This window comes from Oryx dammah, unplaced genomic scaffold (genome assembly GCF_014754425.2).
Source record: "Oryx dammah isolate SB20612 unplaced genomic scaffold, SCBI_Odam_1.1 HiC_scaffold_4, whole genome shotgun sequence".
Classification (NCBI taxonomy): Eukaryota; Metazoa; Chordata; class Mammalia; order Artiodactyla; family Bovidae; genus Oryx; species Oryx dammah.
In genome coordinates, this window is record NW_024070188.1 from 85,992,423 (window position 1) to 86,005,716 (window position 13,294).

The following is a 13,294-nucleotide window of genomic DNA, read 5'->3' on the forward strand; positions in this document are numbered from 1 at the left end:
CACCCCACTCCAGTATTCTTGCTTAGAGAATTCCGTGGACAGAGGAGAGTGGTGGGCTACAGTCCATGGGGGTCGCAAAGCATCAGACACGACTGAGAGACAGAGCATGCCATCTTAGCCCTGTTGTTAGATAATACTGGTGATGGAATAGCGCTGACAGCGGTTGTCAATGCCAGACGCTGTGCGCGCTCCTCTGATGTCTGCCACGTCATCTTTATAAGGCAGGTGTCGCTATCCTCTCTCTCTGGTGAGAAGCGTCTGCAGAGAGGAGGGTGGGACTGAAAGCCATGTTGAAGAAGCCAAATTTGCAAACTTCATGCAGAGGAAGAAGGCATTGCCTAGGTAAATGGAGTCAGCAGAGACCTGGCCCTGAGATTCAGGAGCTGTGATCAAAGAAGACGAGTCCAGACCAGCACGTGGATGACTGTTAATTTGGGGGTGATGGGAGATGGGGCTTCAGGAGGGAGTGGAGTCAGGTCACGTGGGGGGTCACACAGTGCCTCAGGAAGATGGGCTTTGTCCTACAAGCATCTTGGGAGATGTTTGGATGATAATGACCAAACAGAAGGTTGCATGCAACCATCCAATGAGTCAATGGTGTAATAACTGGACTGAAACGTCATCTTCACCACTGAGTTAATTTTTGTTAGGTTCCTGTCAGGGTCTGGATGTCTGGAGAAATACTCAATGCACTAAAATTTACCCCAGTGTGGTGTTCCAATCCCACATCATTTTTCCTAGAGCACTGGCCCTGGTGGGCCTTCCATCCACTCACCACCTCCATCATACACACACTTGCATATACATACATGCACACACATACATACATCTTACTAAAAAGGTAGCCGTTGGCAACCATGTTTTGCGGTTTCTAATCCCAGACCCTGACAACAGGATTGAGTACCAGGAAGATGACCTCACCCAAGTATTTGGAATTCAGATGAGATGATTCTAACAATGTTGAATGTTTTCTCTTCCTTGGGGACATGATAATCCTCAAGAGAGTCTGGCGCAGGGGAGGAGTGGAAGGGGAAGGGCAGGAAGAGAAGAAAAATCATATATATTGCACCTTATGAAATTGCCATGTTTAAAGATGAACCCTGATTAAATATTGGCAACTTGGTGTCATTCACCCTCCATACAGCACACACGCATGAGTGAAGCATGCCTGACTTTAGGTCCTGAGAAATTTATTAGAAATCTCTAATAAATTCCTCTTACATCTTAAACTGTTCTAGTGTTTTCCCTTCACTTGCCATCAAAAGGTCCTCAACAGAGATCAAAGTTACAGCCTCTGATGGCAAAAAGTTTGCTGTCCAAAGGAAAAATGAAACATGGTGTTTTATGTACATCCAGTAGCTTTATTGACAAGGCAACTTAGACCCGAGCATTTACTGTTGGTCCCACATAGACACCGTGGGGATGACTTATTTGGGAAAGGCCCAGGTGGCTTGCTGCATTCCAGTCTTCCTCCTCCTCCCTCCTCCTTTCCCTGGGTTGAGGGAGCATGGAATCCCACTCTTTAATTCAAAAGCCTTTCCAGTGCGGCTCACCTACCTCCATGGGGCCCTGGGCCCACCGTTGCCTGATCACCTCCATCCTTACTTTAGTGTTTGAGATGTGACCTCCCTTCCAAAGCCATGGGCTCTAAGTAACCTGGCCTGTCTTCTCAACATACCTGGTCTTCCTATCAACAATCTGAGGGTGACATTCAGTACCATCTTGCTAATCTGACTATTGTCTTTTTTAGATACCATATGTACATATTTTCACATTAAGAAAGATCTTTGTGTGACTGCTGGTGAGGAATTCAAGCCAGCCACAGCCTTAGTTCTGGGGCTGCAGAGGAAATATCTTCAATGGTGCTGATATCTTGAACATCATGCCTCAGAGGTGAGTGTCTGCATGTTTGTGACCTCAAAAGTCTATACGTATTTAATGAACAATGGCATGAGTTCATGTCATGTCAGTTTCAAGATGCCATTACCTACGTGATTTCTTTCCAGCACCCATCCAACTGTTTACTGGCATTTGCAGTGTGACAATCGTGCTAAGCGTCTCTCATTAACTATCCCAGGGGTGGTAAAGGACATGGGCATTTTTTCAAAGGAGACATTTTGATGAGTGTTTTTGGGTAGTGGATAGAGGTTCATGCCAAGTAGAGGAAAGCTTGAAAGTTTATTTGATTCAAAAGAGGATGACAGAGAGAAATGACGCTCATCGTTGTTAACTAGAGCGCTGCAACAGTTGTGTTGCCGTGTAGGAAGAACAAAGGAAACTCTACAGTCGGTAAGACAAGTGACGATGATTTTAGATGGAAATAAAAGGATGAGACCGAGAGTGGCAAGGTGGGAAGATTGTAGCAGTTTGCCTGTGGCACGACCAAATCTGGGTTTACATTTGGTTAAATTCAAGGGTTTGCAGATAATCTGGAAAGACCTCTTGTTAAGGCATATGGTGGGTTTATGCCTTAACAATAGGAAAGGAATGGGACCAGGGCATTAAAAAAAGGGATTTTCCTGGAATACTGTCACTTTCGAGATGAGGTTATATGAACCTTTTTTTACTCTTTCTTTTTCAGTTTTTAAATTATGAAAGTATGATAACGCATTTACAGGAGACTTGAGAAATACAGAAGAAAGTTACATATAGATGCAGTATCTATTACAATTTCTTAAGTAAATAAATTAAGACTTTTAGTTGGAGATTCAATATCAAACTCTCAAAAATTAACACAATGAATATACAGAAAAAGTAGGATATAGTAAACCTGAAAAGTACCATGAACCAATTCAACATAATTAAGATTTACACAATTTTCACACAACAATGAGATACAAATTCTATTCAAGTTCCTATAGATTATAAACTAAGAGACCCTAGAACATATCTAGACCCTAGAACATATTTTTGTACCAGGTACAAAAAAACTCATTTATTTTTTAAGGTATGCATGTAAAAGTCCAAAACTATATGAGACGATTCTGCTTTTATTAATTTGACTGATGGGCATTTGGGTGCTTATTATTATATTTGCAATTTCTCCAAAGCCTATTTTTATCAAAAGCATTTGGTGACATTAAGGAAGCTTCTGTATTTGTTCAGTCTAGGTTTCCCACCCAACTCAGCACTAACTGCATCCTTGGAGGAAAGAGAAAAACTAGGAGCAAATGAGATCAAGGTTTTTGTTTATTTGAAAGAAGACTGTCTCCAAGTGCATTCAATCAAGGATCACCGTAAATATTTATTCTGGTGTTGGGAAAAGGAGTGTTGTGTTTACAGGAGGGAGCAGGGTTGGTGGGTTGGGGGAAGTGCTCTGATCACCCCACTTGCCACGCTCTGCTCCTCGGGAAGCATCTCTCCTGGGGGGCAGTGCTGGGAGCCAGCGCGCCGAGTGACAAAAGCCGCTCTGTGCGGACTGACAGCACCCCACTTGCAGGCAAGCGTCCAAGGCTTGATTAACTGGCCTGTGTGTTTTGTCACATAAATCCAAATGCATCAGCTCTGGCTCCTGCTCTGGCTCCATCCGTGGTGCAGGCAAATACACGCTGCTGACTGTGGGTTCTGACGCTCCTTCGTCCCAACTAATTAGAGGAGGGCAGGGCTGGCACCCCCAACCCCAATCCCCCAGCCTCCCTGCTCCCCAGTGCATTTTACGGTGGGTGGACTTTGCCTTGGGTCTGCTGGTGGACACTTTAGAGACCCAAGGCCCTCCTCTAATCTGTGCTGTATTTCTCCACCTATGGTGGTCAAATGCTGCCCACACTCTCTCCCCGAATTCTCTGATGGGCAGGGTTTCTCCAGTCTGGTTCCTGGCTGACTGGTACCTGGAGGGTCAGCTCCCTGCCCTGTTTCCACCCGTCCCAGCCCTTGGTGGGCCAGACATGCTTCTGTTCACCCCTCTCCTGCCCAAGTGCACATTTTGGCCTGCAGGCTTAGGGCTGCACAGTCCCAGTGCCTCCACTATCAGAACGAACCTCATCTGTGATTTTGCTCTCACTCTGGGGCTCCCGAGGCTTGACTTAAATGTTGCTGGTTCTGCTGTGTCCTTGACGGACTTGGCCATGGTATCTCGCTTCACTCTCTTGTGTGTTCTCAACTTTGTCCTCATCCATCCTCATCCTTCACCCCATTCCCTGCCTCCTTAGGAGGCGATCATGACAAAATCTATTCATTGATCCCGTCATCACAGACTCTGTCAGGGCAACTCTGCAGACACACTGCAGAACACACAAGAGAAGGAATGAATGGTCCTCTTTTCATGCCTCTTCCCAGGGGCTTCCCTGATGGCTCAGACGGTAAAGCGTCTGCCTACAATGCAGGAGACCCGGGTTCAATCCCTGGGTCGGGAAGATCCTCTGGAGAAGGAAATGGCAACCCACTCCAGTACTCTTGCCTGGAAAATCCCATGGACAGAGGAGCCTGCTGGGCTACAGTCCATGGGGTCACAAAGAATCGGACATGACTGAACGACTTCACTTCACTCCTTCTGCCAGGGGACCCATAACTACAATATGATCAATACTGATGACTCTTACGGGGGCTTAAGGCTATATATTTGGGCTTCCCTGGTGGCTCAGTGGGTAAAGAGTCCACCTGCATTGCAGGAGACTCAGGTTCGATCCCTGGGTTGGGAAGATCCCCCGCAGAAGGGCACAGCAACCCACTCCAATATTCTTGCCTGGAAAATCCCATGGACAGGGGAGCCTGGCAGGCTGCAGTCCACAGCGTTGCAAAGAGTTGGACAACACTGCATTGACTGAGCATGCATGCATGCAGGGTTATTTATTTATTCCTCTTGCTACATACTAATGTTAATAATTACATTTTTCTTCTTGCCCAAACAGGAAAGAATGCTTACTAAAAAGAAAGACAAATGTGTATCTTTTTTTTTCTTGGTTTCTAGACGATCTTAAAACTGGTTTTCTTAAAATACAGAGGGCAATTAATGTTGTAACGCGTAGGGGAAGACCTTATATTTTATAGGGAATATTCTTTTTTTTTGGCGGGGGGGGCGGGGGAGTTCATGCATAACAATTTTTGGTTAATGGTAAATTCTAGGAGGAAGACATCCTTGTTCCTGAATTAGAGCCACCAAGAGGAACACATGTTTTTTCCAAGGTTCCAGAGTTTTAATTGTGTGACTATTATGGATATCTGTGGTGTAATACTAGGCTTTCTGGTTCTGGACAGAATCCAACTTACAGTTCTTTACCAAAATCACTGAAGATGGTGGCTGCAGCCATGAAATTAAAAGGTGCTTCCTCCTTGGAAGGAAAGTTATGACCAACCTAGATAGCATATTAAAAAGCAGAGACATTACTTTGCCAACAAAGATGCATCTAGTCAAGGCTACAGTTTTTCCAGTGGTCAGGTATGGATGTGAGAGTTGGACTGTGAAGAAAGCTGAGCGCCAAAGAATTGATGCTTTTGAACTGTGGTGTTGGAGAAGACTCTTGAGAGTCCCTTGGACTGCAAGGAGATCCAACCAGTCCATCCTAAAGGAAATCAGTCATGAATATTCATTGGAAGGACTGATATTGAAGCTGAAACTCCAATACTTTGGCCACCTGACGTGAAGGACTGACTCATTTGAAAAGACCCTGATGCTGGCAAAGATTGAAGGCGGGAGAAGGGGATGACAGAGGATGAGATGGTTGGATGGCATCACTGACTCAAAGGACATGAGTCTGAGTGAACTCCAGCATTTGGTGATGGACAGGGAGGACTGGCATGCTGCAGTCGATGGGGTCATAAAGAGTCGGACACAACTGAGCAGCTGAACTGAACTGAACTGAACTGAAGCATTTGGGAAATTAAAGGATTCCTGACTCCAGGAATATTCCTGTTCTTCAGTTGCTAAGTTGTATCTGACTCTTTGTGACCCCTTGGACTGCAATAGACCAGTCTTCCCTGTCCTCCACTATCTCTCAGAGTTTACCCAAACTCAAACTCATGTCCATTGAGTCTGTGATGCCATCCAGCCATCTCATCCTCTGTCACTCCCTTCTCCTCCTGCCCTCAATCTTTCCCAGCATCAGGGTCTTTTCCAGTGAGTTGGCTCTTTGGATCAGGTGGCCAAAGTACTGGCACTTCAGCTTCAGCAAGAGTCTTTATAATGATTATTCGAGGTTGATTTCCTTTCTGAATGACTGGCTTGATCTCCTTGCACCCACCTGGGAATCCCTCTAGGAATATCGGGAACATGCAGACGGTTTCCTCTTCTCTCTAGATGGCTGTGGCCTGTGTCTTCCCTTCCTGGACAAATCTGGAATCTTTGGGTAGATTTGTGCAGGGTGAACATCTCAAATCCCAGTTGTGGGTTTAAACATGGTCCTTCTAAAAGACAAAGTATGAAAGGTATTTATTAAAATTATTTTTGGTTTTGTTTTGTGAAATATGCCTTTTTAAAATTGCAATACTTTGTGTGAATTATGTATAAGCAGTGGCCTTGTAAAAAGCACCATACTTCCAGCACATGGCTTATTATCATTGAGAAACCCCAAGACATGGCCTTATTAATATAACATCAAGTTAAGGGTGCAGGTTTGATGTGTTTTTGGATTAACAACTGCAGGACCTGGGCTTCCAAACACCGATGGAAGCTTTGATGCCTCATTAAGCAAACTCTATTGAGCACTTGCTTTCTATATTCTAGCAAAGCAGCTTTCTGTTGAACTGATACAATTTTGCTTTTCTCCATCCCCCTTAGCAACCTATTCTACTGATAACAGTAGGGCTGACTTTTCAATGGTCATATCTTCCATTTTTGTGTGGTTTAATTGCAATTCATGCCTGTGAATTTTTGCGTTTGTCTTCTGAATGAGAGCCCCAGACTAAATGTGTATTCAGATGAGGTTCTAATTCTTCTATAGACAAAAGATTCTTTAAAGAGTCTGGCTGTGAAGGAGAGGTGAAAATGTGATCTGTTCGGTGATGCTTTTATTGCTACTGCTCATGTAGCCTCCCAGCCGATGTTATTAGTGTCATAAACATTATTCATTAATGGGAACCACCACTGAAGTCAGTGCTCAGCTGTACATGTTGTTGGCTGTGTTAATTCAACAGGGTTAGATATGTTTTTCCCCCAAAGGAACTTAATTCCCATCATCACATGTCTTTCACTTGTAGGGAAAGTTTGCAGACCTCTGCAAATTCCATAACCAAACTCTCCTTGTGCTCTCTGATGAGTGGTAATTACATTTTTGTGGGATGGCAACAGATAACTTGTGAGAACTCAGGTTAATAATTATTATTATTTTTCTGCTGTGTTCTAGAATAACACCAGAGTTATAATAACAACAACCTTTTTATGTGAGAGGTCTTTTGAGATGCAAAATTGGCAACAATAAAATAAACTATCTTCTTTTTAGCAGTAATTGAGATAATTGTACAGTAAAGAGGCGCCATAAAAAGACTGCCAGGTCATCCCTACAATCCTGCCTGTTGCTGTCTTGTTCTTGGTTTCCATTTTGGCGTTGACGATGCTAATAACATGGCTTCATTGTGTTCCCTTCTATATGATAATCTCCAAGACTTGAGTGCCTAAAACCAGGCCTACTGGATTGTCACGAAGCTCCAGTAATGACATTTTATTCCACTATTATAATTTGTTTTCAGGAAGCATATTTTTAATTATTTGCATTAATAAAGTCATTATGTATTCACGACAATACAATTCTGATAATTAATTTACATGATGGAAATTTCTTAATGATTTTGATGTCAGTGTTAATAGCAATATCTGATAGTGGATCTGGGGATGTTGACATAAATTTAACTTTTAATATATAATTGTCAGCACTATTGGCAGGATGAAATTACTTTGTAAGAAAAGAAAAAAATACCCATGGGGGAAGAATTTCAATGAAAAAGGAAGTGAACCTTCTCTGGGGTTTATGGGTCAGAACAAAATATATGCACTTAGATGTGACAAATGACTTACTTGGACACAGACCGGTGAAAAGCAACCTGTCACAAGCTTGTGGCTTCTATAAAAGGAGCTTGCTGTGAAAATTCTATGAGTTGGTGGAAGAAGGGGCTTTTGAGGCTGCTTTGTTGGTTTGATTCCATAGTTTTTTCTGTAAGCATCTTTTGAAATGTTGTTGAAGCCTTTCGTGTTCTACTTTTGTATTTTGTCTTTGATCGTTACTTTGAAGTTTACTTAACATTTAATAGGGAAAATGATAGTCTCTTGTTATTCTAACTTACAGAACATAAACCACTGTGCATATCCATGAAAGGTCTGTCTCATTCTTTTCAGTTGGTCAGTTAAGTGGTAGAGGTGTCAAATCCATCATAAGAGAGTAGGCCCTATTGATTCTATTATCTCCTCTTCAGGAAAAGACCCTCTTCAATTTACACGGTGGGAGGGAATTTCACAGTCTCAGAGTCTTCATCTTACGGTTGAGAATTGTGATCAGCAAATGGACCCTTTATACATATTTTTATATATAGGAATATATATATGTAATATATATAACATATATATGGACAGTGACTGAGGTCACAAAATTAAAACATGCTTGCTCCTATGACAAGCTTAGACAGCATATTTAAAAGCAGACATCACTTTGCCACAAAGGTCCATAGTCAAAGCTATGGTTTTTCCTGTTGTCATGTACAGATGTGAGAATTGGACCATAAAGAAGGCGGAGCTCTGAAGAATTGATGCTTTTGAACTTTGGTGCTGGAGAAGACTCTTGAGAGGCCCTTGGACAGCAAAGAGATCAAGCCAGTCGATCCTAAAGGAAACCAACCCTGAATATTCATTGGAAGGACTGATGCTGAACCTGAAGCTCCAATACTTTGGCCACCTGATGGGAAGAGCCGACTTGCTGGAAGAGACCCTGATGCTGGGAAAGATTGAGGACAGGAGGAGAAGGAGGTGACAGGGGATGAGATAATTGGATGGCACCATCGACTCAGTGAACATGAGTTTGAGCAAGCTCCGAGAGATAGTGAAGGACAGGGAAGCCTGTTGTGCTGCAGTCTAGGGGGTGGCAAAGAGTCAGACATGACTGAGCAACTGAACAACAGCAATAATGTATAAGGGAACATGGTATGCATATATTCTATGTATACACACACATATCTGTGTATGCGTGTGTGTGTTTCCAGTTTACAAATATTGGAATTTCATAGCTCTGCTACTTTTAGGTGAAAACCCCCCTAAAATTTGCAATGGCCGGGTCCTTGGTCCTTGTCTAATGGTGCCATTGTTCTGGGCTGCCCCTTTTCCTGAAAAGGAAAGCACCATCTTCCCTCATGTAGCCTTTGTGCCTTGTAATGCTGTGAGATTCTCAGCATTACATCACGGATGACGTCCTGCTCTCTTCTGATCATCTGGAGTGACTACCCGGGGTTCTCAAGTTCTTAGTAGAAATTATTCTTCAAGATCCCTTGACTCTTGAATAAGGTGAGAGTGGGAAAGTAATGAAAGAATTCCAGGTTTAATTTGCATTTGGCCTTTGAAATGTTGTATATGGTTTCCATCTGCTTACATGGAAGAAACCATCATGCCATGTGTATTCGATAGCTGGGTTATTTCAGATCATCTGGAATGTGGAGAGGGAGAGGGAAATAGTCTACCAACAGATAACAGATACTTTTTTCTTCCCTTACATTTCCCATGTCCTTGCTATCGATGTCACCCATTAATTAGCTCTGAGCTTAACTGGTTTCAGTTATTTGTGTCTGGACGGTGGTTTTCCTGGGACACTGATTAGTCAATGTGAAATGCAGAGTCAGTCATCCTACAGCAAATGCTACAAACAGCTGCTCACCTGGACCCCTCTGCCTCCTCCTTCGACTGCTCATCAAAAGCAGAAAGCATTCACTCTCACCATCTTTGCCTCTTTATCCTTCTCCCATTTTCATTTCTAGGAAATAAACAGAAAAAAGGAGGATGGTGAAAAGGTTGAAAAATATAGAAGAAGGACGAACCAATAGAGTTCAGGTTGCACTACTGAGCTGGCTCTGCAAATTTGATTTTAATAAATATTTTGAGAATGTACATTTTGATTATTGGGCTAAAAAAATCCTTTGCAGCTATTTAGAATCAAAACATGATTTTGAATGCATGCATGCTAAGCTGCTTCAGTAATGTCCGACTCTTTGTGATTCCATGGACTGTAGCCCACCAGGCTCCTCTGGAATTCTCCAGGCAGGAATACTGGAGTGGGTTTCCATGCCCTCCTCCAGGGGATCTTCCCAACCCAGGGACTGAACCCGAGTCTCTGCATAGGCAGGCAGGTTCTTTACCACTAGCGCCACTGGGAAGCCCATGATTTTAAATGTTCTTGTACAAAAACTATGCATTTTATGTGATTTGTCAGAGTTTACTAATCAGTGTGAAATCACCTCCTATGAGCATTGTTGTAATAGAATTGATCTTGAGGATTGTAAAATATAGTCCTCTGGTTGTTATACACTAAATAATTCAGGGAAAAATGTTTAATTGACACTTAACTTTTCAACATAGTCATGCTACATTTTAACTCTTTCACTTTGCTGGTCTAATTGCTTTGAAAAATGCATTATGCTTGTGGTATAGTGTATAGCTCTTATATAAAAAAACTTAGAAATATGTTTTGGCTAAATTTTGAATCATGTATTCCACATAACAGTGGACATTTTTGCTTTGGAGTTTCACATACATGCCATTTGCAATTGCTTACCTACGTTATAATCCCTTGCATTTAAATAGCTCATTATGTAAATACATATTTAGGAAATTATTGGATATTTATTTTCATGGAAACTTTCATTCAGTCACTGAACAAAAATGATGCCTTAAAAATGATGCCTTAATGTTGACTGCTGTATTAAATATCTAGTAAAAAAATTAAAGTCTAAATCAATCACATTTAACTTTTGAAATTAAGAAATAATAATAATGCTCATACTTTGAATTAATGTAGTTGTTGTTGTTGTGCAATTGCTCAGTTGTGTCTGTGGCAACTCTTTGCCATCCGGTGGACCACAGCATGCCAGGCTTCCCTATCCTTCACCATCTCCTGGGGTTAGCTCAAACTCAAGTCCACCAAGTCGGTGATGCCATCCAATCATCTAGTCCTCTGTCACCCCTTCTCCTCCTGCCCTGAGTCTTTCTCAGCATCGGGGTCTTTCTAATGAGTTGGCTCTTTGCCTCAGGTGGCCAAAGTATTGGATCAGCAGATCCTACTGGATCAGAACTATGGTGCTGGGGCCCCAGGTGATCGCCCTTGGCTTTGCTCATCTTTCATCAGGTGGTAGAAATCTCGGCAGAAGAAGAGTTAATTATGCTTGTGGGCTGTCCAATGTCTGTGCTTCAGACGACTTTAGTTCTGAGTCTGTGTGCGGCCTGGCCCACTTGAAAGCCCAGAACCCACCAACAACCCTGGTAAGCTGAGGCCAGTAGCTTGCTTTGCAGATCACTGCTAATCCTGTATTGAGGCAAGTGAGGTGTCAATCACACGTTCTTGAGAACTGCCCACTTTTGTGTTGGATTTGTTTATGTTGCCAGACCTGCTGCAGGGTGGCACCAGCTTTGGGAAGTCCAGCTGCTGACTCAGAATCAGAGGGGGACTGGACAAGGAGCGGGTCAAGTGGGTGTTAGCAATGGATGGGGAGATGAACAGCTCCCGTGCCCAGGGCTAGACTTGGGTCCAGGAAGCTGGAGCTCTTGTTCTGAAAGCATCACAGCTCAGCCTCTGAGAGCCTTGGTTCTCTTATCACCAGAACAAGAGGAGGAAAAACTCTCCTGAGCTCTTTGGCTTTCCGACATTCTCTGATTTTAAGTCTTCTGGGTAAACTGTGGTTGTCCAAAGTAAATAATAACCACAGGGAGGGGTGAAAATGGAAATAGCCCATTCTAAGACCACTCTAGAAAAGATGCATTGAAAAGAAGGACACGGAGAGAGTGTGAGGGACATTATGAATGTACTGGTGTTCAGAGAAGAGGGGCCTTTTGGTCTGGGGACTCAAAGATATTAATTGTTTATCAGAAAGCTAAACGACTCGAGTGAGATGGTCTGTGTAAAAAGCTCACATAGCAAATGCTCAAAAATGGTACCTGGGGTTACCATCTCTTATTTTGCAGAAGAAGAGGGAAGAGTTCCACTTTAAAAATGACAGGTTTCCTGCACACACACACACACACACACACACACACACACACTCCTCACTCCCCTTGCCCCAGTCTGGCTTCTCAGGTACATGTATGTGTTAATAATTGATAGCTTCTACAGGAAACCTTCATGCCTTATTAAACAGGTGTATTTGATAGTATATTTAATACAAATATTTAACTTTGCTTTAACTCTCCTGTGCTCTTGATTAGTATATTCCAGTTGCCCTGAAATTCAACCAGAGTGGAGACCAGCACATTTAAGTCACCCCAACAACCTCCAGTACCTCATCTGTGTACCCATGTTGTATGGAAGAGAAGAGAGTGCTGAGATCCAGCAAGCGAGTGGCTATGACTTGGTGCCTGGAAGCATGCAGACAAGGAGAACGATTAGTGGAATTGGATAAGAGAATCAGAAGAATTTTCATCCCCAAAGAATAGAAAATAAAATGTAATTTTTGGTTGAGGTTTCCATTACATTGGAAAACCAGCTGCTTTCCAGCCCCAATTCAGTGACTTGTGAGCTGGTGGAAGGGTGGGGTTACCTGTGTGTGGAGGTGTAGCCTGGGCAATGAGACCTGAGGAAAGGACCAACTTGCTTCTCCCCAGTCTTCACACATCTTCAGTCAACTCAAGGACTAAGTCTTCTTCAAATGCAAAGGTTATGTTGCAGAATAATGGAGTTGCTTTAATTGCTCAAAAATAAGAAAGTTTCCCCAGATTACTGCTTCTTGTCTTTCTTTCCTCTGAGTCTCTCTGGGTCTCTCTGGCCTTACCATCAAACTTAGGAATGTGGTCCTCACCGCTCGCCTCCCATGTACCCTCACCTCCTGGGCCTCTGGCTTTCACTTGCATCTCCCTGGGTCTCCCCCACACCTTCAGGACTTCCCATTGGCCACATTAGGTCTTGTCTCCGCCCCTCCCCACGTTCATCTGTCACACTTGACAGGTGCAACCACTTCATTCTTAGATTTCTCTGGATCCTTAAGTTCTTGACCTCAGACAGTCACCCTCTTCTCTGCCTGCATCGTACCCTGTGCACCTCTGATTTGCAGGGACTTGTCATCCTGAGTTTCTTGTTTCCTTATCTGTTCTTTAATCTCCTTGTGATCTCAGCCAATTCCTAGACCTCCGACTCTCCCAGCTTTCCAGCTGGCTTTGCTCTTTCTACTTTAAACTATGCAA

At 43.1% G+C, this 13,294-nt stretch overlaps 1 long non-coding RNA gene across 2 annotated transcripts; it reads left to right on the forward strand.

Moving 5' to 3' along the window:
* The first annotated feature begins 31 nt into the window (after nt 1-31).
* LOC120862982 lies at nt 32-12,830 on the forward strand. 2 transcript variants are annotated; one of them, XR_005720894.1, is made up of 3 exons: nt 32-416; nt 1,751-1,893; nt 12,323-12,830. It is a non-coding gene; the product is annotated as an uncharacterized LOC120862982 (long non-coding RNA). The 2 variants fall into 2 exon arrangements; XR_005720893.1 differs by lacking the exon at nt 12,323-12,830 and adding an exon at nt 8,627-10,588.
* The last annotated feature ends 464 nt before the right edge of the window (nt 12,831-13,294 follow it).